We start from the raw sequence: 27,783 nt of genomic DNA, 5'->3' as shown, positions 1-27,783 counted from the left end.
GAATTTTGGTATCACTTTTCTAGTTCCTAGAAAAATTCATTTAAGATTTTGATTGATACGGAGCTCCCTCACTTATCCAAACAATATTTATTGGGTGCCTGCTATGGGCTAGATCCTGAGGAGACAGAAATAACTAAAACCCAGGAATTGTGGTCTAGGAAACCTGTGAGCTAGACCTGGGGAGAATTGATATCTTTACAGCGTGAGCATGACACATCTCTTTATGCACCCAGAGCTTTTCTGTGCTTCCTAAATATTTTGTTGCAATAGTTCTTGTTGACAATAGTGCCTGATTAGTGTAATTGGTAAGCATGGGTCATGTTGATGTTTGCATATACTTTACAGCTTCTCCAGCTACAGTTGATAATTTTGTTACTTCTTTGACTTTTCTGTATGTATAATATTATCTGTGTTTGTTTCTATTTCTTTTGGTATTATTTTAATGATTTCTTTTTCTTTCCTTATTTAATTAGTTAGACTCCCCAAAATAATGTTTAGCTGTATAATTGTTTATAGCAATATCGTGTAAAGGGCATGTTTTTGCACCTCTGATGGGCATTCCAAAAACATGATAAGGAATGCTGCTGCTAAGTCTCTTCAGTCATGTCTGACTCTGTGTGACCCCATAGACGGCAGCCCACCAGGCTCCCCTGTCCCTGGGATTCTCCAGGCAAGAACACTGGAGTGGGTTGCCATTTCCTTCTCCAAAGGAATGCTTAAATCCTGCTAAAATGCAGATGTCCTAACCCGAATGCTTTCCAGTGGAAATCAGCAAGCATTTCCCTCTACCCTTCTCTCTCTTTTCTGGCCACATCACTTGACATGTGGGATCTTAGTTCTCCAACCAAGGATCAAACTTTTGCCCCTTGCCTTGGAAGTGTGGAGTCTTAATCACTGGACCACCAGGGAAGTCCTTCTGCTCTTTTCTTTTAGCCTCACACCTTTTAATATGTATGATGAGCCTTTATTCTGTGTCTTAGTCATAAGATTGACAGGTGATCTTCTGGGAAGAATGCTGAACTTGTAGACGTTCACCTGTATGGAGAAAGCAATTGCAATGCACTTAGGCTAAGGAAGGACTTGGAAGAGAAAGTTAGAAATAGAGGAGGTTTTATTTTTTAACTTATTTCTTTTAATTGGAAGATAATTGCTTTAGAGTGTTGTGTTGGTTTCTGCCATACATCAGCATGAATCAGTCATAGGTATACATGTTTCTCTCCCTCTGGAACCTCCCTCCCAGCCCCCAGCCCATCCCACCCCTCTAGGTTGTCTCAGAGCACCAGGCTGAGCTCCCTGTGTTATATGGCAACATCCCACTAGCTATCTGGTTTACATATGGTAATGTATATATTTCAATGCTACTCTCTCAATTTGTCCCATCCTCTCCTGCCCCTACTATGTCCATAAGTCTGTTCTCTACATCTGCGTCTCTGTTCCTGCCCTGCATATAGATTCATCAGTACGATTTTTCTAGATTCCATATATATGCATCAATATTTGATATTTTTCTCTTTCTAACTTATTTCAGTTTGTATAACAGGCTCTAGCTTCATCTACCTCACTAGAATTGATTCCAATTCTTTCTTTTTTTATGGCAGAGTAATATTCCATTGCACTTATGTGCCACAACTTCTTTATCCATTAATCTGTTGACAGACATCTAGGTTGCTTCCATGTCCTGGCTCTTGTAAATAGTGCTGCAGTGAACATAAGGGTACATGTGACTTTTCAATTACGGTTTTCTCAGTACATGCCCAGTAGTGGGATGGCTGGGTCATATGGTAGTTTTTTATTCCTAGTTTTTAAAGAAATGTCCATTCTGTTCTTCATCGTGGTTGTATCAGTTTACATTCCCACCAACAGTGCAGAAGGGTTCCCTTTGCTGCTGCTGCTGCTGCTGCTAAGTCACTTCAGTCGTGTCTGACTCTGTGCGACCCCATAGACGGCAGCCCACTAGGCTCCCGCGTCCCTGGGATTCTCCAGGCAAGAACTCTGGAGTGGGTTGCCATTTCCTTCTCCAGTGCATGAAAGTGAAACGTGAAAGTGAAGTCACTCAGTCGTGTCTGACTCTTAGTGACCCCATGAACTGTAGCAGGCTTCCTCCGTCCATGGGATTTTCCAGGCAAGAGTACTGGAGTGGGGTGCCATTGCCTTCTCCCTTTGATGAGAGGAGTTTAAATGGAGCATATGTGATGATATGTTCATAGAACTTGTCAAGTGGTCAATAGGTCACGGATCAACGGACTTAATTGTAGTCTTTGAATCTTAGAATAGTGTTTAGGAACAGATTTGCTAACCCACAGATTTTGATGAATGTTTTAACAATCCTCTCCCCGGAAAAAAAATCTCCACAAATACACACTTGTATATAATTTCATGGACTTCCCAGACATCTTCAAGCCTATGGACAAGAACCCCAGGATTAAAGGAAACCCATTTATATGGTCTGCAGCTCAGGAAGCCTACTGGTGATCAGAGAGATGCTGGGCTGCAGTTTCCAGGCTGTGACCTGGTCTTAATGTACAGATGGGTCCCTCACACATCTGTCTATTGTTCTGCTGGTCTCCAAAATACACACTCGAGGTCTCTCTGAGAGCCCTCCCCTGCCAAAAGCAGAAATCTGGTTCTCTAATTGATGAGATTTGATGAGCACATCAAATTACTGCCCCTTAATATAAATCAGCTTGTTGGGCAGGTTGTTAATTTAGTTGTTTTTTAAACTTGTAGATGAGGGCATGAGGAAGCTGACATTGCTTTAGGGCAGTGGGGGTATGGTAGGAGGTGAACGCGAGATCCTCTCTGTGCCGCTCACTAGCCAGCTCTCTCTCTCTGACCTTGGCCGCGTCGGCCTCCCTACTGTGTTTCCACAGTTGTCCGCCAGAGAACAAGCCTGGGTGTGTTTAGGAAGTTGGCAGGTGATAAGGAGATGCTATAAGACAGTAAGGAAACAGTCTGAGACAGCAAGTTAGTACTGGGGAAAAGAGTCAGGTGAGATCCCACCTCGCCACTCCATGCCAAGATAAATCCCAAATGGATTAAGAGTTTTGTGTAAAAAATAAAACCATAAAATGAATAGAAGGAAATATGAAAAGAACTTCATGCTCTGCCTTACAAATGCAGAGAATGAACAATAAAAGATAGCCTTTAGATTTAGCCACATAACTAAAATTCTGTCTATCATAGATCATAATTAAAATTATGGTGAATGAGTAACTGTGAAAAATCAAGAGCAGCCACAACAGAGGGTTAATATCCTTAACATATAAAGCGTTCTTACCAATCATTTTAGAGAACTCTACTGGGGCTTCTTTGGTGTCTCAGGCAGTAAAGAATCCACTTGCAATGCAGGAGACTAGTGTTTGAGTCCTGGGTTGGGAAGTTCCCCTGGAGAAGGGAATGGCTACCCACTGCAGTATTCTTGCCTGGAGAATCCCATGGACACAGGAGCCTGGCGGGCCACAGCCCATGGGGTCACAAAGAGTCAGACATGACTGAGCAGCTAACACTTTCACTTTTCACTTTCACTGCCATAAGCAAATACCATGAGCAGAAAGTCACAGAGGAAGTACAGATGAGCAGCAAATGTGTGAGACTCTCCAGAATTCAAGGAACTGAAGAAGCCCCACAGCGCTTTGAGACTCCATTTTTCATTGACCAAATTGGCAGAGTTGAAACTCATGCTGTACTGCTGCCTTGGGAGAGGGGAGGAAGGCTGTGTCACGCACTGCTGGTAGAAGTGCAGAGTGGCTTTCTTTTCCAGAGAGAAATTTGCCATTGTGTTTAAGAACCACTTCCATGTAGAGGAGGAAGGATAAATCGAGACTCTGGAATTGACATATACACACTACTATATTTAAAATAGATAACCATGGGACTTTCCTGGCAGTCCAGTGGCTAAGATTCCACGCTCCCAATGCAGGGGCCCTGGTTCCTTCCCTGGTCAGGGAACTAGATCCCACATGCCACAGCTAAAGATCTCACATGCCACAACTGAGACGTTGTGCGGCCAAATGAATGAAGGTAAATAAAATATTTTTTAAAAAAAGAAAATACATTCATTAAAAAAATAAAATAGGTCTAACCAGCAAGGACCTACTATATAGCACAGGGAACTCTGCTTAATAGTCTGTAATCACCTAAATAGGGAAAGAATTTGAAAAGGAGCAGATATATAGGTGGGAGGGGGGTTCAGGATGGGGAGCACGTGTACACCCATGACGGATTCATGTTGATGTATGGCAAAACCAATACAATATTGTAAAGTAATTAGCCTCCAATTAAATACATTTAAATTTAAAAAATATGTATAACCGAATCACTTTGCTGTACACCCAAAACTATCTCAACATTGTAAATCAACCATAGTCCAATATAAAATAAAAATTTTAAAAAAGAGAAAGATCTACTTCAAAAGTCTTAGCCCCAGATTCTCTGTCTGCCACCTGACTGAAGTCTCATACTCTCAGATTTCTCTGTAATCCAGTTCCTCCTGCCCTCGTTGAAGCCCCCTTCCTCCTCCAACCTCAGTCACCCTGGTGGCCTCCCTTTGACACCACTTTCAGAACTCTGTTCAGCCGGCCTTTTCCTTTGGCCTGTTGTGCAGCCCAGCAGCCTGACGCCTTTATCTTCTTGGCAGCTTCACTCCAATACCTGGGATGCAGGGCGCGGTCCAGAAAGACCATCCAATTGTGCAGGTTAGGGCTGCCAAAAGTTTATGGCCTCCGAGCTCCGCCGGGCTTTTCATACTGCTTTCCTATCCTTGGCCGAGTTTCCCATCCCATTTTCCTAAGTGTCTTCGCCAGACTTTTTACTTTCCTCAAACCTACTCCACCCGGCTCCAGACACACCCACTCTCCTCAGATGACCTGCCTCCTAACTGCCGAGAAGACGGGCTGCTGCCCCCGGTTCTTAGTCCCTGATGCTCAAGGGGTACCATCTTCACACTCGTCCTTGCTTCTCCTCTGCCCACCGCAGGGGCCTTTCTTCATCGGTCTTCCCCAGTCTCTTCTGCATCTTCAGGTCTCCCTCCCTTCGTTGGCTCTTTCTTCTTGACTGCTGACTGTGTTCAGGTTTCTCTCCACTTTCTGAGAAAGCTTTGCCTCTCCCCCCTCCACCCTGCATCTTGGCTTCCAGGAACCATTCTCCTCATACTTTCCTGTCCTCTCTGCCACCGTTTGCATTTTTAACCAGTCTCTCAGCCTCGCTTCCCTCCCCGCCCCTCCCGGGGGACTCGCCTTCTGCTCCCTGCCTTGGCTCCTCTTCTGTTGTGATCACAAGCCTTCCGTCCTCAGCCTCCATCTTCCCATCTTCTCTATAGGATTTGGAGCGAACTCCCCTAAATCCATGTTTGCTGCTCGTCCTTACAGCATGATCTGAACTCCCCCCTCCAGACGCCTCTTCTGTGCTTCAGAACCATACAACAAAAAACCACACATGCATCAAACCATACATACATCCATCAAAAAACACACAGGACGGCTCCACCTGAGCGTTCAGCAGAACCCTGAAACTCGGCATTTCTGGAGCTGCCCTCATCGAACTGACCTGCAGATCCTTCCAAATCTCCTCTCTAGGTGAAGAGCCTTGTTATCCAGTCAGCCACTCAAGACAGAAACTTGGCGATCACTCTAGGCTCTTCCTTCTCGCTTCCCATCCACATCACATCACCAGGACCTGATCACTGTCCCTCTGTAAAAACTCCCGTCTTGTCCTCTGCCTGCCCACTGCTTTCTTTTTTTTCTACCCCCTTGTTTAAACATTTTTTGGTTGTGCCGGGCCTTCGTTGCTGCGTGTGGGCTTTCTGTAGTTGTGGTGCACAGGCTTCTGCTGCAGTGGCTTCTCCCGTAGCTAAGCACAGACTGTAGCTCACGGGCTTCAGTAGTTGCAGCACACAGGCTTGGTAGTTTTGGCGCATGGGCTTAGCTGTCCCACAGCGTGGGAGCTTCCTGGCCAAGGATTGAACTGGTGTCCCCTTCATTGCAAGGCAGTTTCGTAACCACTGGATCACCAGGGAAGCCCTGCCCACTGCTTTCTTACTTGGGGTCTGGACCCTCCTCTTCCCTTACTTGGATCTCATATATGTGGGTCTCTCTCCAGTGTGTCTTCCCCTCAGTCATTTTCCACACGGTTGCCAGAAATATCCTTCCAAAGAAAAATCATTGTAATAACGGTAGCTTACATTTATTTGGGTGCTTACTGTATACCAGGCACGATTCCAAGTGCTAGTTATGTACCAACTCACTTAATACCCAGCACAATTGTATCGGATTATCTCCTTTTATAGGTGAGAAAACAGAGATTCAGTACCTTGTCTGAGACCACAGAGCTTGTAAGTCTGTCTCCAGAGGCTATACTCTCAACATCCTGTGATGAAACAGTAACTGAAACCCTGTGAGAGGGGCATTCTAGGAATTAGCACCTCACATGTATGATCTCTTTCAATCCTTTCAGGTCTCTAACTTCGAAATTCAGTATCTCTGTTTGGGGGTTTCCCGGGTGGCTCAGTGATGAAGAATCCGCCTGCCAATGCAGGAGACATGGGTTTGATCCCTGGGTCGGGAAGATCCTCTGGAGAAGGAAATGGCAACCCACTCCAGTAGTCTTGCTGGGAAATCCCATGGACAGAGGAGCCCCTCGGGCTACAGTTCATGAGGTTGCCAAAGACGTGGAAATGACTGAGCAACTAAACAACAATTTCCATTTTTCCACATGAGGAAACAGAGGCCCAGAAATGTGAAGTAACCTCGTACTTACACAACTCTTAGGTGGTGGATGGGGCCTTGAGCCCTTGCAAACTTAGCCCCCTCATCTACACACAAGGAGCTGGGGTTGTGTGAGGGGGTACCTTCTGAAATCAACACTTTTGTGAGTGTTTTTCTATTCTCCTTTCAAAGTTATAGGTGGCAAAGGAGGTATGCATGTGTAAGGTGTTCTCACTTACAAGAGCATTTGTAGTGGTAAGGAAAGATTAGCTTCCTGTTTGAATGATATCCAGATGTGATAAAATACCAGATTAGCCCTGTGATGCCGTAGAAATTCCTCTGCTCACTCAGTGTGCTCCATTCGGATTGCTCTCTCTCTGCCTTTTGATCTGCTGATTTTTTAATCAGGAATTTTTATAAATTCTTAGGGACATAGCTATCATAATAACATATTACAGCACAGCGAATTGGACTGTCGTCCCCTCTAGTAGCTTCCTGAAATCATCCATGGTAGGAAAATTCTCTGCTGAGGAGAGGAACTTAAGACATTATTAGAGATGGTTTCATTTAAGATGATTGGCTAAATACATGTTTATTTCTTCTCTCCCATTAAAATCTATTGAAATGTTAGAAGAGATATTAAAAAATATTTTTTTTAATTAAAAAATAAGTTACTGTAAGCCGTTGAAAAAAAGTCCCAAGTGACTTTTTGAGTAGCAGGTAGCTCTACAGATGACTAAAGCAAGTGCAGTTTTATTTGCTCATTCGTTGTCCAAGGCAGAACCATAGTTTGTAAGAAAAGTCCCCAGAAAAGATATTACCTCCACTTAAAAAAAAAAAAAAAAAGAGGGGGTGGCTACAAAAAGATACAGAGTTCTTGGAAGTTAAAAAAAAACAATACAGTGCTGTCACCATTTCATAAAATGTTTCTCAAGGGACTAAAGAAGTAGTCTTCAGAGAAGAAGTAAAGGAAGTTTCTATGTTCTTTTATTTTCCAGAGTACAGGACTCCCCCAGATACATCATCAGGGATAATACTAATAATACTAATAAAACAAAAATAGAGTTATTTACTAGGTCCTTACAAAATTAGAGAAGTATGCTCTGTCTTCCTTCAACCTCCCATCCCATTCATGTGGGTAAATTACATTGATGTTCACACTGAAAGAATGCCATGCTTCTGCCTTTCTGACAGCCGTCAAGGTGCTTTCTGTTAACCAAAACTGAGGGCAGTTTTGCCCCCGACCCCAACGTTTGGCAATATACCTAGATGATTTTGGTTTTCATCTCTGGGGTAAAGGGGATACACTCCCACCGGCTTCTAAGCTGAAGGATCCGGGGCCACTGTTAACGTTCTGCTGCCCAGGACAGCACCCCCAGCAAGAAGGAATTATCTAGACCAAAACGCTAGTGGTGCCAAGGTTGAGAAGTCAACTCGAAATTGCCTAGCACACTTGGAGCCCAAAGTTTTACTTTATCTCCTAAGACTTCAGAGATGTGAGCAGTTAAAATCTGAAAGCTAAAAACTGGCAGTCTTCTTTGTGTTAAACTGTCCTCTAATACTTTACTAGAAAGTAGATGAAATCTCTTAACATTTCACTGTGCCTAATCTGCCTGCATGGAGAAACTAGGGTGTGACATTAAATTTGACATTGAATGCCTGGGGCAAACATATCCATGGTTAGAATGACTGGCCCATCTCTCTGCCACTGTGTCACTGTCAGTCTGTCTGGTTCTCTTTCCCAGGGAGTTTGGGTACAGGCTCATAGTGTCTCTCTGATCCAGGCTACAGGCAGCCATGACTAATGGGACTTGGCGTGGGAAGTAAGAGCTCAGAGCTTTCTGCAGTCCAGACTGGATCAGCAGGGATGTCTTATGCCTACGCTCTCTCCATCTCCCCGGTCCTGCCCACTGCAGTGTTGTAGTGAGGTCTTCAGAAGATGAAAGCTTTTTAACCTTTGTCTCTCTAATAATGTCTTTATTTCGCCTTCATCTTTGAGGGAAATTTTCATTTGATGTGGAATCACTGGTTGACTTTTTTGCTCTCGCCACTTTAAAGATGTTATTCCGTTGTCATCTGGTCCTAGTGTTTCTGATGACAAGTCAGTCATCATTCTTGTTGTGCCCTTGTCTGTGCAGTCCCCTTCTGTTTGCTGCTTCTTTTTCCTCTCTGCTTTTTAAGATTTTCTCTTTATCCTTGAGTTTTAACGATTTGACCTTGATCTTTCTTTTTTTAGATTTTTTTGTTTTTAGTTTGGCCACACCGTGCAGCATGGGGGAATCTTAGTTCTCAGACCAAGGATCAAACCTGTGCCCCCTGCATTGGAAGTACAGGTGCTTAAGCCCTGGACCACAAAGGAAGTCCCTGACCTTAATCTTAAAAAAAAAAAATTATTTTTATTTATTCATTTATTTCTGGTTGCACTGGGTCTTCATTGTGGTGTTCAGACTTTCTCTAGTTGCAGCAACCAGGATCTACTCTTCACTGCAGTGCTTGGACTTCTCATTGGAGTGGCTTCTGTTGTTGTGGAGTACAGGCTCTAGGTTGCATAGGCTTCAGCAGTGGCGGCATGCGGGCTCAGAAATTGCTACTCTCGGGCTCTAGAGCACAGGTTCAGTAGTTACAGTGCATGAGCTTAGTTGTTCCACAGCATGTGTAATCTTCCCAGATCAGAGTTCAAACCTGTGTCCCCTGCGTGGACAAGTGGATTCCTATCCACTGCACCACCAGAGAATTTATGACCTTGTTTTTTTTAGGTGTGTTTTCCTTTGTATTTATCCCACTAAGAGTTCTCTGAGCTTGGGTTGCTGGTTTGATATTGTTCATTAAATTGGAAGCTTTTCAGCCACTGTTTGTTCAACCATTTCTTCTGCCTTATGTTCTTTCTTTTTTCCCTTGAGCACTGTATAGTTACATGTGTGAGAGACTGATATTGCCCCATAGGCTTTAGATACTTTACATCTTAGCTTAGATAATTAGTTTCATTTTCCAAATCGCCTCTAAAATCCCTCATCTATGCATGCCTTTTCCATTAGCTCCTTTAATATTTTTATCATAGTTGTTCTAAAGTCCCTGCAAGGTAATTCCAACATCTTGGCTATCTTTGGATCTTGTTCTGTTGACTCTATCACATCTTAATTATGCATGTCTTCTGTTTCTTTCCTGTGGTTAAGTTTTGATTGAATTCCAGATATGTGTAGAAACGGAGAGCATGTGCCTCTTCTGTCAGGCCATTTTTGTGAGGACTCAAATCAGTCTAGTCTGTTGTGTGACTCCAGGCACAGGCTTCAACTTCTTCAAAGGCAGGTTGAAAATTTTCCCTCTGTCAGGGCTCTTTTAGCTCAATTTTCTTGCTTATCCTGTTTAGTAGGACTTGTGTGCCTGCATCAAGAGAGCTTTTGTCAGCTCTCCTGTCCCTCCCTGTGGTTTCCTCCCTGTGGTTGAGGACCACTGCCTGATACTCATGTTATGGCCCAAAGTCCTGCAGGTTCTCTGCTCTCCCCTGCCCTTAAGCAGGCTCTGCATACTTGTGCCTTGGGCAGCCTGGAGTGGGAGGTGCCAGCTCTCCCACCCCTTCCCTAAGTGGTGGACTGCCTCTACCTCTCGCTCTGTGTGAGGCCCAGAGTCCTGGAAGGTTTCTCTAGTTCTCCTGCTTTGCCCTCAGACTACAGCAGGTCTGTGCATCTGAGCCAGAGGGGATTCTCTCCTACCTGTATCACCATGTGTCTGTTCCCTCTCATGCTGTCTCTCTTACCTCTGTCCCTCACTGCCTCACTGTCCCCTTGTTCTCTATCCAACACCCATGCTTCAAAGTCCAGTTCACCCAGTGATGGCCGCAAAAGCCATCACTAGTTTCAGAAAACCTTTCTGGTGTCTTTGGTCTGCTTTAGATGCCCTCTCTTTGCTCTGTAACCATTGGCAAGTTAATTAACTTTTCTGTGCCTAGGTTTCTCATCTGTAAGATGTATGTAATACCAGGATTGATCTCATCATTATCTTGAGGATCAAATGAGTTACTATATGTAAAGCACCTGGAACACAGACATTAAGAACAGGATCTCTAGAATAAAATTGCCCAGATTCAGAGCTTCGCTGTGAAAACCTTGAGCAAGTCACTTCTCTGTTCCTCAGTTTCCTTATCTGTAACATGAAGATGATATCAATACTACTCACCCCATGACGTTATTGTTGTGCCTTAAGGGATTAATTCTTTTAAAAAAAAATATTTTATTTATTTATTTGAGTATGCCAAAGCTTGGTTGTGGCATGCGAACTCTGAGTTGCAGCATGTGGGATCTTAGTTCCCCAACCAGGGATCAAACTTAGGTCCCCTGCATCAGGAGCTTGGAATCTTAGCCACTGGACCACTGGGGAAATCCCAGGAATCCCTTCTAATTCTTAGAAGCACCTGGAACCGTGCTAAGCACACGGTATGAGTTCAGCAAATGTTAACTATGGTGATAATAACGGACAACTACCCCTCTTAGAGGGTCCTGGGCTCCCCATTGAAGCACTCACTGCACAGGGAGTCATCATGTATTTTCCTTGATAGTCCTCCAGCTTGTCAGGGCAGGGGCTGTCTCTCTTACTTGTGATGGCCCTTGGAAGGGAACCCAACAAATATTTGTTCAGTGACTAACCACTTGGGAAGGTTAGTGGCAAAATATACATGACAGCAACTCAGTGTTGGGCTGCAAGCTCCACTCAGTTAACATTTCATTTGGGTAAAAGCCTCTTTTGAAAATATCCATTTTCTGTTTCGAGTCATCCACAGCATCCGTTCATCCATCAAGCTGTGGTGTTGGAACACTCTTCCCTTTGACCTTTAGAAAAGGGCAAGTGAAGATTGATGGTGTTCTCCACCCAGAATCTATCCATCGTCCCTCAAAAGCAGCCTCACCCCATTTTTCCAGGTGAATTTTGTTTCCCCTTCATCTTGTGCACCACACTAATCATGGAACTTTCTGTGCTACATCTGTGATGTGCATTCCTTGTAGAAACCTAGAGGGTCCACACTTACCCAGATTCTCAGTATTACCTGCTTTTAAAAAAATTTTGATTGTTGTTTATAGAGATGCAATCCTCAATTTGCAAAGCACGGTTTTACAGGTTTCAAAATATCCTCTCATTTGCTGCTTTATTGTGGCTTTTAAAAATTGTGTAAGATCATTGATGCAAATATAAATAAAGTGAGATACAGGAAGGTAAAGGATATATTTTTGGATCATACGGTTAGTTTGTGGTGAAGCTAGGACCAGCACCTAGCATGAAAATTAATTCAGAGAGACTCAACTTTGGTTAATGATCTTGAAATTGCTCTCTTTCTGAGGGTCCAAAGAGTTTTGTTTCATTCTGTAATTTATTTAATGGATGTTTGCCACATCCATGAAACAGGGATAATAAAAATTACCCCATAAGAGTATGTGTAATATAAGAAACTGAAATAATATATGTGAAAGTGCTTTCATTTTTTTTTTTTAAAAAGAAGGAATAGATGCCAAGTCTTAATTTAATGTTGGAAATACGGTGGTTTAAACAGGTTATAATTCATGAATTTTATTGTATTTATTTTGGGGGGGTTTGCACTGGGTCTTCGTTGCTGTGCAGGCTTTTCTCTAAAAGGAGAGCAGGGGCTGCGCGCTCTGCGGTGCACGGGCTTGTCACTGTGGTGACCTCTCATGGTGGAGCACAGGCGCTAGGCATATCCGATTCAGTATTTGCAGCACGCAGGGTCAGTAGTTGTGGCCTGTGGGCTTTAGAGCACCTGGGCTCCAGTAGCTGTGGTGCACAGGCTTAGCAGCTCCATGGCACATAGAATCTTCCTGGACCAGGGATCGAACCCATGTCCCTGATTGGCAGGCCTATTCTTATCCACGGTACCACCAGGGAAGTCCAATCCATGATTTTAGTGTCAGCATTTGATTTATTTCTTGAGCCGAGAGAGCTCCATCCTTTATACATTTTTCTGGAACTTTTAAAACGTGTTTTTGAAGCCATGAGTTTATAGTTTATAAATTCTGCCCTATTATTTCTGTTAAAATAGCGGCGTGTCATTGGCTGGCATGAGACTGTGAGGGGTGGATCTCTCTTCTTATCCTGTCTCCTGGATGATGCCTGGGGTCCTCCAGGTGCTCTTCCTACCTGCGTCCTGCTGTCAGAGTGGTCATTCTAAAGTTCAGACCTGGGCTTCGTCTTGCTACTCCATTGCTGAGACGCCATCAGTGGCTCGCCTTTGCCCTCTGCTTGCTTAGCAGGCAGAGCCTCTGTGTCAGCCAGGTCCCCGCCCCCAGGGCTCTGTGCCCCAGTGCAGCACCCTCTCCAGATCCCTTCCCCCACGCCGTTCGGATGTTCCGTCTTATCTGAGAACTTCTTGGATGGCTTCCCTGTAAAACCTCCCCTGGCCGCGCAGTCCATTAGGCTTCTCTCTGTGCTCCTGCAGCTCCATGCGAACCTGTTTTCTTTTCTGTCTTTCCCATCAGCTCTCCAAGGGTGGGGACTGCGATGCATCTCTCTCCTGTCTTCCCTGCCCAGTTCTTGACATTTAGAGAGAGCTCCGTGAATACAGGCTGAATGAATCAAGATCAGAGACACCTTGTGGCAGGTCCTTCCTCAGGGAATTTCTATCTGCAGAGTTCCTCGGCCCCTCTGTGAGCTCGCACTTGAGAGCCACCGACGCTGGCATGTTTACAGCCTCATTACCGTCCTGTGAGGCTCAGCCACTTAAGACGTTGATCCTTTGATGAGGGTTTTGCTAATTCACCACATATCTGATCTCTAAGTTCTGTGTATTCTCTGCCTGTGCTTCTCTTTGGTGGCCTGCAGCCCACACAGCATTATCACAACCAAGCCTTTGTTGCAAATGACCAGCCTGCCCTGCTCCCGCTGTGTAAGTGTGACATAGCTTTTTGTCTTTGTGTGGTCTGGGCTCAGCCGTGACTTCTCCCAGGAAGAGCTACAACAGCTTGATGACTACGGAAAGCTTTTTCTTAGATGGACTGTCTTGGTTTTATCTGCTGGTGGTGGTTGTTTGCTTTAATTCTCAGAACGACTAACATTCCATGAACTCAGTGCCAGAGACCCAGTTTATGAGAGAGAAGTCAAATGAGATAAATGGCATTTCTAAATATCCACTAAAGTGACAGTATTATGGTTATTCCTATTTGAAGCTTTTAGGATTATTCCCATTTTACAGTGGAGGAAGTGGAGCCTCCTGTCTGCAGCTTGTGTGTGTTAATTGCTCAGTCGTGACTCTTTGCGATCCCATGGACTGTAGCCCTCCAGGCTCCTCTGTCCATGGAATTCTCCAGGCAAGAATACTGGAGTAGGTGGCCATTCCCTCCTCCAGGGGGTTTTCCCAACCCAGGGATCAAACCTGGGTCTCCTGCACTGCAAGCAGATTCTTTACCTTCTGAGCCACCAGGAAAGCCCTGCAGCTTAGCTGACCACAACACTGGGATTCAAAGTCAGGTCTGTCTGACTCCAGAGCCCTGACTCGCAGCTCTTGTCATGCTGTGTCTCCTTAACCTTGAAACTTAAAATGCAACTTAGAATCTGCCATCCATTAGTTTCTTGTCCCTCAGCGAACTCCGCCTGAGAAGGAAGAGCGTGGACCCAGTTGTGAGTCATTCCTATCAGACCACATCCTGAATGGTCTTGACCTCGAAGGAGGGTGTCTCTGGGCTGTTATCCAGGAACACTGTGGGCTCTCCCCTCTGTCTACGTTTACTGCGGGTCCCTCTCTCCACCGTGTCCCAGTACTTCCTCTGCCACCGCCTCACACTGTCTAATATAGGGGTTCTCAGCCCTGGCTACACTTTGGGGTGGGCTGGGAGCTTTAAAAAAAAATGCCAGGCCCCACCCTTCAAAGTTCTGATTTAACCTTTCTGGTTTGGGGTCCAGCTATTATTCTTTTTTTTAAAACAACTTCATTGAGATACACTCTTTTTTTTTTTTTTGGCTTCTCTGGGTCTTTGTTGCTGCGAAAAGGCTTTCTCTAGTTGCGGTGCTCAGGGTTCATTGTGGCGACTCCTCTTGTTGAGGAACATGGGTTCTAGGGCTTCAGCCGTTGTAGCATTTGCTCTGAGGCATGGAGGATCTTCCTGGACCAGGGATTGAACCCATGTCCCTTGCATTGATTGGCAAGTGAATTCTTAACCAATGGACCACCAGGGAAATCTGAAATACACTTTGTATGTCATAAAATTCACCCATCACTCATCTTAAGTGTCCAATTTGATGATTTTTAGCAAATCTGCAAAGTCGGGTAACCATCACCACCATCTGATTTTAGAACAGTGGCATCGCCCAGGAAGATTCTCTCGTTCCCTTCTCTGGCTAATCCACATTTCCACCCTTACCTTCAGGTGGCCACTGGGCGTCTTTCTGCCTCTCTAGATTTGCTTTTTCTGGTCATTTTATGTAGACAGAATTGCTTGCATTATTTCAAAAGCCCCCTGCATTATTCTGAAAGAATTGTAATGTGTAGCCATGGTTGAGAACCGCAGTTATCTCCTGGTTTTTCTTTCTTTTACTGCTGTTCCCTGGGTTCAGCCAACGCCCGCCCACGAGGGCTGTCGTTTAGATAAGCTGTAAGCGAAGTAGGTCCGTCTAAGCTGGGCTGAGAACGTAATGATCATTTATAACCTGCTTTCTATGGGAACATGCTTTCCAAAGTCCAAATGTGCTGACTTAGGAAGAAGCCTTCGGACGGGAGCCAGCACAACCTGTCTTCAGACGCGGAGTGCCTCCACCAGCGGCCCGGCCCTGAGTCAGAGCTGAGCCCTTGACTTTGTGTGGCTTTGCCTTTGGCACTTTCGATTTAGATTTTTTGCGTGGCTTCGCAGTTGCTGCTGGCCTCTTGCCTTGCTTGGCAGTGAACAAGACCCGACCCCCGCTTCCTGGTCCTCCTCCTCGCTTCCCACCAGAGGCCTCCGCTCCGCGTGCACTGTTTGCAGTGTTTGCAAAATATTCCTCACGTATTTTTTACCTGTTTGAGGAAGCTTTGAGAGGAAGTTTTGAGATGGCAAACTCAGGTGCCCCCAGGCACGAGCAGGTACTGTGAGTGACTAGAGCAGGCCTGGGAGGGAGGCACTTGGACGCCTGACCGCTGAAAGGGGTCGGACAGTGTGCTGGTGGCCATGAACTTTCTTTCTCACTTTGCCATAAGCAGAAGTCCTCGGTGGAGCTTTTAGGCTGATCTCATGGTTAGAGCAGGGATGGCAAATAGATTCCATTCCAGGTGTCAGAGGGGCGAAAAACCCAACTGACCAAGCAAAAAGCTGCAGGACAAGCTTATGTATGTAGGAAAATGATAAAACTCAATTCAACGTATTTTAAAATGTAACAATTCAGCTCGGTCATTGATTCAAATTCAAATAATATTACAGAGATTCAGTTAAGATTTATAGGGTTTGTTGTTATTTAAAGTAAAAAAAAAAATGTATATATTACTTAGAGCAGCTGTAAATATGTAGGTAAAATCCCATCATTTAGGGAAACAAATCAAAGTAGAGAACTATGAGATGTTTGTTGCCCGTACTATTACCAAAATTCTCCTTAATCATTTCCCTCTGATTTCTTTAAACTTTTTATTTTGTATTGAGGTATAGCCGATTAGTACCCAGTTTCTTTTCAGCATTATGTATGGAGATTTTTTTCCTCCATACTATCCCTGTAGAGTTCTATAAATGCTCCTTTAAGGCTTTTAAAATTACTTTGTGGAATGTGTTGCAAATTGATTCATTTATAAAGTGTCAGAGGGGCCTTTATTTTTGAAATCCAATTAGGTAGATTTGCAGTTCCCTCCCAGGAACTTAAGAAGACAGCTAATCTAATGAGATAAAACAGGAAAAACTCACTCAGTAGTCCCCTGACTCACTGTGAAATCAGATGAGTGAGCCCAAACTCAGAGCCCAGGCTCAAGGGGATTTTGTAAACACTTGTAACAGGAGATGACAGCGTTGCACAAAATCTGGTTCCCAGCAGAATGAAATAGACCACTTAGCCGTGGGTCTGGCTGCTGTAATTCCTCTGAGAATATAAATTCCGGTGCATGCAGTGACCATGAGGTGCTGTTGCCCCACGTATGATATTGAGAATCCTCAAAAGATTGATCAGAGTTTATCTTGTTCATCAAAGATGGGTTTAGGTATTTGCAGACAATCAGAATTTAAAATCAGTTTATTAAAACTTCTCTCCATGTCCCATTTCTTCCCCCCACCGCCTTTAATTGGCATATCAAAGTGAAAGTGTAAGTGAAAAACCTACAGAACTCGGATCTTTTGTGAATTTCTAAACCAAAAAATGGCAGCACTGTGATCTTGGAGGCAATGGAAGCCCTCAATGTTAGATGATAGTTCTGGCTCCCGTACCACTGATTTGCATCCCTGGGTAGAGAGGGTACTGGGTGAGTAGAAAGATGAGCCCTCAGAGTGGCTGAAGGGACCAAAGAGGAATAATCTAATGGTGTCCTGAAAAGCCAGTGTCTGAAATGCAAGTTGGGAAAGTGCAGAAATCCCCCTTCAAAGTCAGAAGAATTTGGAAGCGATTAAAAAGGATTGGAGTTTCATGGGAAACCGTATTTCACTTGTACATGGATCAGGAGTCAGCAAACTGTGGCCTGTGGACCAAATCCAGCTGCAGCAGGCTCACGATGGTTTTTGCATTTTTAAATGGTTGAAAAAAAATCAAAAGAAGAATAATATTTCCTGACATATGAAGATTGTGTGAATTCAAATTTCAGTGTCCATGAATAAAGTTTATTGGAACCCAGCCGGGTTCATTCATTTTTATGTTGTCCCTGGCTGCTTTTGTGTTATATGGCAGTGCTGAGTAATTGCAGCAGAGACGATGTGGCCTGCAAGCCTAAAATATTTATTATCCAGTCTTTCCAGAAAAAGTGAGATGCCTGACCAGACAATTGTATTTATTTCTCATCCTGCAATCTGTTTACAAGCAGAAATCGAGGAGAAAATCATTGTTATAATACGCGTTTTGGGAGGGACATGGGTGGGTGGAAGTGGGTAGGCGGAGCGGAAGCTTAATTTCTGATTTTTCATTGTCACCGCATGACCAGCCCTGGGCTGTGCCTCCACTTTTGAACGATATTGTCAGAGCCAGCAACCCACATTCATTTTAGCAGCTGCTTCTCGAACACGAGGTGGAGAAAATACACCTCCAGACCAGCCTCACATACCAGTCTGCAAAGTGGTTCTCAAAAGCCTGTGGGTGTGGTTTGCACCACACGCTGTAACCATCACTGCCGCAGCCCCCGGGTCAGCAAACTTTTCCTGTGAACCGCCAGCTGGTGTTCTGAGCTCTGCAGACCACACGGTCTCTGTTGCAGCAATTCAGTTCTGTTGCTGTAATGAATGCAACCATAGATAATACATCAACAGATCAGCCAGGCCACGCCCTAAGAAACCTTGACTTGTGCACACCGAAACCTGAATTTCATAATTTTCACATGTGATAAAATATTGTTTATTGCTCTTTTGAGTTCTTTCAACCATTGAAAAATAGAAACTCTTTTTAGCTTGCTGTCCATACAAAAATATTCGGTGAACTGGTGTGTTTTGACCTATAGGCCATAGTTTGCTGAACCCTGGTCATAGGGATGGTTTACGGTGGTTTTTTTTTTTTTTTTTTTTTCATGAAAGAAAGATGAATTTCAGAAGAAAGTATCACATTTTAATTATAGTCATTGTGGATTTTACAGTGGAAGGCAAATCTGTATTTATGTGTGGCTGTTTTTCTGCCTTAGTGTGACTGAGTGTTTTCCTCGCTATCTCTTTTGAAATCTGGAATATTCTTTATTGCATCTCTTTCTCTGTCATTGTGACAGTCACTTTGTCATTCATTCATTCAGTATATATTTACTAAGCGTTTGGGGTTCCGCGATGGCTTAGTGGTAAAGAATCCACCTGAAGTGTAGGAGATGCAGGTTTGATCCCTGGGTCAGAAAGATCCCCTGGAGGAAGAAATGGCAACCCAATCCAGTATTCTTGCCTGGCACAGAGGAGCCTGGCAGACTACAGTTCATTGGGTCACAAAGAGTCATAATACGATTAAGTACACACACATTCAAGTGCTTTCTGTGTGACAGGCAGGGGCTAAGCGAAGTGCTGGGGAAGGGTTGATGCTAAGATCACCTGGTCCCCGCCCCCAGGGAGCGTTCTGTCGTGCTGGGATGAGGTCAGTAACGCTCGATAAGTGCTTGGAAGATCACAGTGTGCATTGAAGGTGTGGACTTGAGCATTTATGTCCATGGCTCCCATGGTACGTGCTTTAAGCTGATGTCTGTTCCCCAGGAAGTAGAATGGCAGTTCATGATATGCTAGCAACATCTGGGATTGAGTGTAGTGATGGCAGAAACTCCTCCAGAAATCAGTCCACGGTTAGAGGTGGAAATTATCAAGGCCAATTGGAAATCTTCCTTTGGCCCTTTTCCTCACGTGAGCTTTTCTGGAAAAGGTGACTACATTATGGCCCACACAGTGTGGCTGCTTTTAGACTTTGGGAATTAGAAGAGGGAAATCTTATGCTTTATCAGAAAGTGATAAGTAAATTAAAAATCGTGCCTGATGAAAGCCTTGTCTGAATGACTAGAGAAATTGTGCAGCAGCTTGCATAGGAAAAAACAACCCCCAGAGTAAAATGGCGAGTGGGAGGTACCTTCCTGCTCTGTATTGTTTTTCCAGTTACAGACAGGAAACATCAAGTGTGTTTTCAAGCATGGAACACTGGACACAAGGAAGGGCCAGACAAAGCAGGAAAAAAAAAAGAAACAACCCTCATATGCAAAGAGTTTAGGTCTGTGTAGCAAAATGCTTGATTGAAAACAATCCGATTTAGCAAGTATTATTTTTATAATTGGATCACTTTGTCTTGATAAATTCAGTCTCAGTAAAACTAAGTTTCTTTGGCTTAGGTAAATGGCTTTTAAATGGGGTCCTTGGACAGTACTCTAAATGCTAATCGCCAAACTTTTTTTAGGGTAAAAATTCCACATCTGTGGTAAAGATGAATGTTTCAAAGCACTTCAGCATAGAAAGGGCTGAGTCTTGGACTGGTCACAGTGATGAGGGAGGTCAGGTCATTTGGACCACATATGGGGGGAGGTGGAAACATTGGTAGTTCCCTAAAGTTAAGATGGGGATAGCACTGTCCACTGGGGAGTTTCTGTGAGAGGGAGGCATCCTACTTTGTATATTACATTCTATAGTTGTGATTTAGAAGTAGTCTTTCAGGGGGTTCAGGATGGGGAACACATGTGCACCCGTGGCAGATTCATGTTGCCGTATGGCAAAACCAATACAATATTGTAAAGTAATTAGCCTCCAATTAAAATAAATAAATTTATATTAAAAAAAATTTTTTTTAGTAGAAGTACTCTTTCCTAGATAACCCATATTCATGGATTGGAAGAATTAGTATTGTTAAAATTCTATACTACTCAAAGCAATCCAAAGATTCAGTATAGTCCCATCCAAATTCCAATGGCATTTTTCACAGAAGTAGAAAAAAACAATCCTAAAATTCATATGGAACCACAAAAGACCTTGAAATAGCTGAAGTACTACTGAGCAGGAACAAACCTAGAGGCATCACATTTCCTGATTTCAAACTATATTATGAAGCTACAGTAATCAAAGCAGTATGACACTGGGGTAAGAACAGACACATAGACCAACAGACTGAAATAAAGAGACCCAAAATAAACCCACACGTGTACAGTTACCTAGTCTTTGACAAGGGCGCCAGGAATGCACAGTAGGGAAATGATGGTCTGTTTGAAATGCTGTTGGGAAATACACATATCCATATGCAAAAAAATTAAACTGGACTCCTACCTTACACCACTCACAAAAGTTAACTTGAAATGGATTGAAGACTTAAATACAAGACCTGAAACCATAGAGGTCCTAGAAGAAAATGAGGGGAAAGCTACTTGATATTGGTCTTGGCAATAATTTCATATGTATAACACTCAAAACACTGGCAACAAAACTGAAAATAAACAAGTGGGACTACATCAAATTAAAAAACTTCAGCCCAGCTAAGGAAACAATCTACAAAATGGAAAGGCAACTTTTGGAATGAGAGAAAATATTTGCAAACCATCTATCTGATAAGGAGTTCAGTTCAGTTCAGTCACTCAGTCGTGTCCAACTCTTTGCAACCCCATGAATCACAGCATGCCAGGCCTCCCTGTCCATCACCAACTCACAGAGTTCACTCAGACTCACATCCATCGAGTCAGTGATGCCATCCAGCCGTCTCATCCTCTGTTGTCCTCTTCTCCTCCTGCCCCCAATCCCTCCCAGCATCACAGTCTTTTCCAATGAGTCAACTTTTCGCATGAGGTGGCCAAAGTACTGGAGTTTCAGCTTTAGCATCATTCCTTCCAAAGAAATCCCAGGGCTGATCTCCTTCAGAATGGACTGGTGATAAGGAGTTAGTATCAAACAACAACAAAAAAACAAATAACCTGATTAAAAAATGGTCAAAAGATCTAAACAGACATTTATCCAATGAAGGCATTTTTCCATATGGCCAAAATGCAACTGAAACCCTTTTACACTGTCGGTGGTGTAAATTGGTATAGCCATTAAATAAAACAGTATGGAGGTTCCTCAAAAAAAGAAGTACCATATGATGCAGGAATCCTGTTTCTGGGTGTATATCCAAAAGAAGTGAAATCAGTATTTCTAAGAGATAGTTACACGTCCAGGCTCATTGTAGCATAGGTACAATAACTAAGGTGTAAAAACAAAGTGTCTATCAGTGATGGATGAACAGATAAAGAAGTTGCATACACACAGGCACACAGGAACATTATTCAGCCATGAGAAAGAAGGAAATGGGGAAATCCTGCCATTCGCAACACGTGGATGAACCAGAAGGACTTTATGCTAAGTGAAATAAACCAGAGAAAGACCCATACTGTATGATCTCAATTATATGTGAAGTCTTAAATAAATTTGAACTCAAAGAAACAGAGTGGTGGTTACCAGGGAATGGGGCATCAGGGAAATGGTGGGGATACTAGTCAGAAGGTAAATGCCCTCAATTATAAGATGAATAAATTCTGGGGCTCTCACTCAGTTGGTAAAGAATCTGCCTGCAATGCAGGAGACCTGGGTTCGATCCCTGTATTGGGAAGATCCCCTGGAGAAGGGTAAGGCTACCCACTCCAGTATTCTGGCCTGCAGAATTCCATGGACTATATAGTCCATGGGGTCGCAAAGAGTCAGACATGAGTGAGTGACTTTCACCTTCACTACAGCATGGTCACTATACTTAATAATACATACTTGACATCTGCTGAGAGTGGATCTCAAGCATTCTCACAACTATAACAAAAAAAGGTAATGGGATGTGTTCATTAACCACTTCACATTGTGTGTGTAAATCAAATCATCACATTGTATACTTTAAATATATGGAGTTTTGTCAATTATACTTCAGTAAAGCTAGGGGGGAAATAATCTTTCCTGCTTATAGGCAATTTTAATTAATTTCATTGAACACAAAAATCTGATTGAGAAGATGCACTGGATCTCTTTCTAAAGTTCGCTTCATCAGTGTGGTATACCGAGTGTCCACAAAGGAGGAAAACAGAGGATAAACTCATCTTTAAGCTGTCTGTTAACATTTTCATGTAGTATGTTCCGTGTGTTTTTCGGTCTGTAGATACCTTTGCAAGTAAAATGCCTCTAAATTTAAAGGAAAGGATCACAGTTGTCAGTTTGAAGAAAGGACAACAAATATACCAATTTGCCTTGTATTTCAGATACTCTAATGTCTGTGTTCTGATGTTCTTTTGTACAGATTGGCAGTTGGACCCATCACTTTACAGTTATGCTTCACTTAAGTTTATACATCGCTTGAAACCATATCAAGCATGTTGCTGAAAAAAGTAACGAACTATTGTTACTTTTCAACTGTTTAAAAAAGTGCTTTTTTTTTTTTTGAAATTTGTTGTAATTTTAAAACTCAATAACAGGAAAAGGCTTATGCACAAATTACAGTGGATTCTCTCCTCACTCACTGCACTTTCCAGTTGAGATTCCCTAACTGAAGAGGCAACTGCTTTCAAATTTGTGCTGTTTATTTTGGCATTAACTCCTATCTATATTTATAGATAATATATATAAACCACTGTCTTTTGAGTTATCAAGTTTAGGTATTATTTATTGACTTCCTGTTATGATAAATGAGGGTTTAGGGCTCTCTACTTCTGCTTTCCCATCCTTCCAATACAGTTACATTACAACTTTTGCATATATTGCTATTTGATATATATAATACTATGTTCAATCAGTTATTTGCATCAAAGCATAGAAGTAAACTAGGACTGTCTTGCCAATAGACTTTTGATTTTTCTGAAGTTAATTCTTGTTTTCTTTTTACATTAGCTTTATTTTCTTTGTGGCTATAGCAGTGCTATGCTCATGTAGCTGACTCTCAAAAAAAAAAAAAAACAACCCTGATTTGTATTATGTGTATTTGTTTGTATTGTATTTGATTTTTTTTTTTTAATTCATTTCAAGTTACCAATGTGAGGTCACTGAACAAGCAGCAGGGACAAGATGCATAGTTTATTCTCTCAAACCACTGAGCTGTTACTAACTCTCTCATACCTACTAAACACCCGCACTGGAATTTTATCTTATTAATTATTTTTTAAATTGAAGTATTCTTATTGCCAAATTCAGACTTAAATTGAAGAAAATAGGGAAAACCACTAGACCATTCAGGTATGACCTAAATCAAATCCCTTATGATTATACAGTGGAAGTGAGAAATAGATTTAAGGGTCTAGATCTGATAGATAGAGTGCCTGATGAACTATGGAATAAGGTTCGTGACATTGTACAGGAGACAGGGATCAAGACCATTCCCATGGAAAAGAAATGCAAAAAAGCAAAATGGCTGTCTGGGGAGGCCTTACAGATAGCTGTGAAAAGAAGAGAAGCGAAAAGCAAAGGAGAAAAGGAAAGATACAAACATCTGAATGCAGAGTTCCAAAGAATAGCAAGAAGAGATAAGAAAGCCTTCTTCAGCAATCAATGCAAAGAAATAGAGGAAAACAACAGAATGGGAAAGACTAGGGATCTCTTCAAGAAAATCAGAGATACCAAAGGAACATTTCATGCAAAGATGGCTCGATAAAGGACAGAAATGGTATGGACCTAACAGAAGCAGAAGATATTAAGAAGAGATGGCAAGATTACACAGAAGAACTGTACAAAAAATATCTTCACGACCCAGATAATCACAATGGTGTGATCACTGACCTAGAGCCAGACATCCTGGAATGTGAAGTCAAGTGGGCCTTAGAAAGCATCACTACGAACAAAGCTAATGGAGGTGATGGAATTCCAGTTTAGCTATTCCAAATCCTGAAAGATGATGCTGTGAAAGTGCTGCACTCAATATGCCAGCAAATTTGGAAAACTCAGCAGTGGCCACAGGACTGGAAAAGGTCAGTTTTCATTCCAATCCCAAAGAAAGGCAATGCCAAAGAATGCTCAAACTACCACCACACAATTGCACTCATCTCACACGCTAGTAAAGTAATGCTCAAAATTCTCCAAGCCAGGCTTCAGCAATATGTGAACCATGAACTTCCTGATGTTCAAGCTGGTTTTAGAAAGGGCAGAGGAACCAGAGATCAAATTTCCAACATCCGCTGGATCATGGAAAAAGCAAGAGAGTTCCAGAAAAGCATCTATTTTTGCTTTATTGACTATGCCAAAGCCTTTGACTGTGTGGATCACAGTAAACTGTGGAAAATTCTGAAAGAGATGGGAATACCAGACCACCTGATCTGCCTCTTGAGAAATTTGTATGCAGGTCAGGAAGCAAGAGTTAGAACTGGACATGGAACAACAGACTGGTTCCAAATAGGAAAAGGAGTTCGTCAAGGCTGTATATTGTCACCCTGTTTATTTAACTTCTATGCAGAGTACATCATGAGAAACGCTGGACTGGAAGAAACACAAGCTGGAATCAAGATTGCCGGGAGAAATATCATCAATAACCTCAGATCTGCAGCTGACACCACCCTTATGGCAGAAAGTGAAGAGGAACTCAAAAGCCTCTTGATGAAAGTGCAAGTGGAGAGTGAAAAAGTTGGCTTAAAGCTCAACATTCAGAAAACGAAGATCATGGCATCCAGTCCCATCACTTCATGAGAAATAGATGGGGAAACGGTGGAAACAGTGTCAGACTTTATTTTTCTGGGCTCCAAAATCACTACAGATTGTGACTGCAGCCATGAAATTAAAAGACACTTACTCCTTGGAAGGAAAGTTATGACCAACCTAGATAGCATATTCAAAAGCAGAGACATTACTGTGCCAACAAAGGTTTGTCTAGTCAAGGCTATGGTTTTTCCTGTGGTCGTGTATGGATGTGAGAGTTGGACTGTGAAGAAGGCTGAGCGCTGAAGAATTGATGCTTTTGAACTGTGGTGTTGGAGAAGACTCTTGAGAGTCCCTTGGACTGCAAGGAGATCAGCCCTGGGATTTCTTTGGAAGGAATGATGCTAAAGCTGAAACTCCAGTACTTTGGCCACCTCATGCGAAGAGCTGACTCATTGGAAAAGACTCTGATGCTGGGAGGGATTGGGGGCAGGAGGAGAAGGCACAACAGAGGATGAGATGGCTGGATGGCATCACTGACTCGATGGACGTGAGTCTGAGTGAACTCGGGAGTTGGTGATGGACAGGGAGGCCTGGCGTGCTGCGATTCATGGGGTCGCAAAGAGTCGGACATGACTGCAGTGAATATTGGAGTCCATGTATCTTTTTGAGTTATAATTTTGTTTGGAATATATGCTGAAGAATGGAGTTGCCAGGTCATACAATAACTCTACGTTTAGTTTTTTTTAAGGAGGAAACTCCATACTGTTTTCCATGGTGACTGCACCAATGTACATTCCTACCAACAGTATAATTAACCTGTGTGGCTCAGCTGGTAAAGAATCCTCCTGCAATGCAGGAGACCTGGTTCCCATCCAGGTTTGATCCCTTAGAGAAGGGAATGGCTACCCATTCCAGTATTCAGGCCTGGAGAATTCCATGGACTGTATAGTCCATGTGGTCACAAAGAGTCGGACATGACTCAGCGACTTTAACTTCACTTCACCAACAATATAGAAGGGTTCCCTTTTTCCCATAACCTCTCCCACATAAATTATTTATAGGCTTTTTACTGCTGGCCGTTCTGACCAGTGAAGTGTACTATATTGTCATTTTGATTTGTATTTCTCTAATAATTAGCAATGTTGAGCCTCTTTTCATGTGCCCATTGGCCATCTGTACCACAATGGGAGTTTTAAACTTAAGTTTTCCTCTTCTATTTTTAAAATTTTGTTTCATAAGTAGACATATATGCTCTGAATCTTCTCTTTTGAACTTATGAATATTTTAATAGGCCTTGGGACTTTTCTCTGCATATACTTAGAGAAGGAGATATACTCTGCATATACTTTTCTCTGCATATACTTTTCTCTACTTATACTTCGAGAAGGAGATATCAGCATGCTCTCAGAGTCGTCCAGGGCCCTATCCAGAACTCTGGGTTCTGGCCAGTGAAGACAAATGAAAGCTACATTGTCTTGAGGTGATATTTTGCTCGAGGAGCGGCAAGGCTGGGATGAATGGTGAAGCTATGGTGGTCTCATGCCAGGTTTGTCCCTGCGAGGCCGACTCACAGGCTTCTCTCCGAGGCCGCTTGCTTGAGATCATAGTCAGCTGGGGTCCTGCTCCACTTCCCTAACTGGCATGACTACCTATGTTTGGCGCTTCAGCAATGCCTGGCACCATGCGTGCCAAGCGAGGGCTAGGATGACGTATTTTGGCCGGCTGCTTCCAGAACTTGTTCATAGAGTTGAGTTGGCCTCTTTGGGAACCTGGGGCCTTGGCCTGATCTCCAGGCTCTGCTCCTCTGGACCTGGGAGGATTGAATCAGGTCAGAGTTCTAGTTTCCTGCAGAAACCACAAGTGAGCCACTCCTGTAGGCATCTCCAGGTTAACTGGGGCACTGCTGTTGATGACTGATACTGGAGCTCTCCGTGCCAATGGCTGGGTTTCGCGTGATGTGCCATCTCCCAAGCGTGGGATTGGGGTTGTGGGCCACCATCCTCCTTGCATCTAGTGCCCTTCTGAGCCTAGCAGTGTTTTGCGGTCATTCTTGGGGATCCCACCGGTTTTTCTGGCCAGATGCCTTCTCCTTCTCTTGTGTTGGTACATGGGGAAGACCAAGGTCATGCAGCCTTCCGTTCTGCAGTGTATCTTATAAAAAGGCTTCCAATTTTCTGATTCATCAGTGGTCTTGCCTCCTCCCTCCTACAGCGTGATCAGAACTGATTTTTTTTTTTTTTTTCATTTTCCTTTAAAAATGTCCCAGTTTGTTTCAATGGGAATTTGGTAGGGATGTTAAATGATTGGGCTTAAATCACTATTTGAACCAGAAGTCCAGAATGTAGTGATTTGTAGTGACTCTGGGAATACCACCAATGCTGCTGTTTCGGACTGCAGAGAAAAATCTTCTTGGAAAAAGATGGTGGCCTGGCACGTGAGGTTCCAGCAGCTCACATTCTCTGCTGATTGTCAGCTGCTGTATCAGTCCTCTAGAAAGGTCAGCAGGAGTTCTGAAGCATAGATAAGGGTGAAACTATTTTGTCTCTTTTGAAAGTAAAGATGAGATAGCTGAAGGAAGGAAGACTTAAGTGTTGTTACCCTGTGTGTATGATTGCGTAACCTTTCTGGATCTGTGGCACACTTGTTCGCTGTGAAACTCAGAAGTGATCATTTTAAGAACTAAAGTTTAATTTTCTCCAGAGCAGTCTTTTCTCAAAGTGTGGTCTACAGGCCTCCTGCCAGGGAGTTCTGGGCAGGGAGGGGCTTGTTACAAACTCAGGATCTCACTACAATTCTGGACTATGGCATTTTAAGGCCACACCTCCTCCCCCACCCCCGCTTGCTGGGTCTGTGCATGCCCAAGTTTGAGAACCACTGATCTCAATCATTTGGTCTTGAGGGTTACTAGTTTCTGCAGACTTTCATTTGTT

At 43.2% G+C, this 27,783-nt stretch overlaps 1 protein-coding gene across 6 annotated transcripts in view; it reads left to right on the top strand.

Moving 5' to 3' along the window:
* Nucleotides 1–27,783, top strand: part of ARHGAP17 (Rho GTPase activating protein 17) — a 100,083-nt gene that overhangs the window by 15,358 nt on the left and 56,942 nt on the right. The window lies entirely within an intron of this gene.

Source organism: Bos taurus, chromosome 25 (genome assembly GCF_002263795.3).
Source record: "Bos taurus isolate L1 Dominette 01449 registration number 42190680 breed Hereford chromosome 25, ARS-UCD2.0, whole genome shotgun sequence".
Taxonomy (NCBI): domain Eukaryota; kingdom Metazoa; phylum Chordata; class Mammalia; order Artiodactyla; family Bovidae; genus Bos; species Bos taurus.
This window is presented reverse-complemented; position numbering and strand designations above follow the sequence as displayed.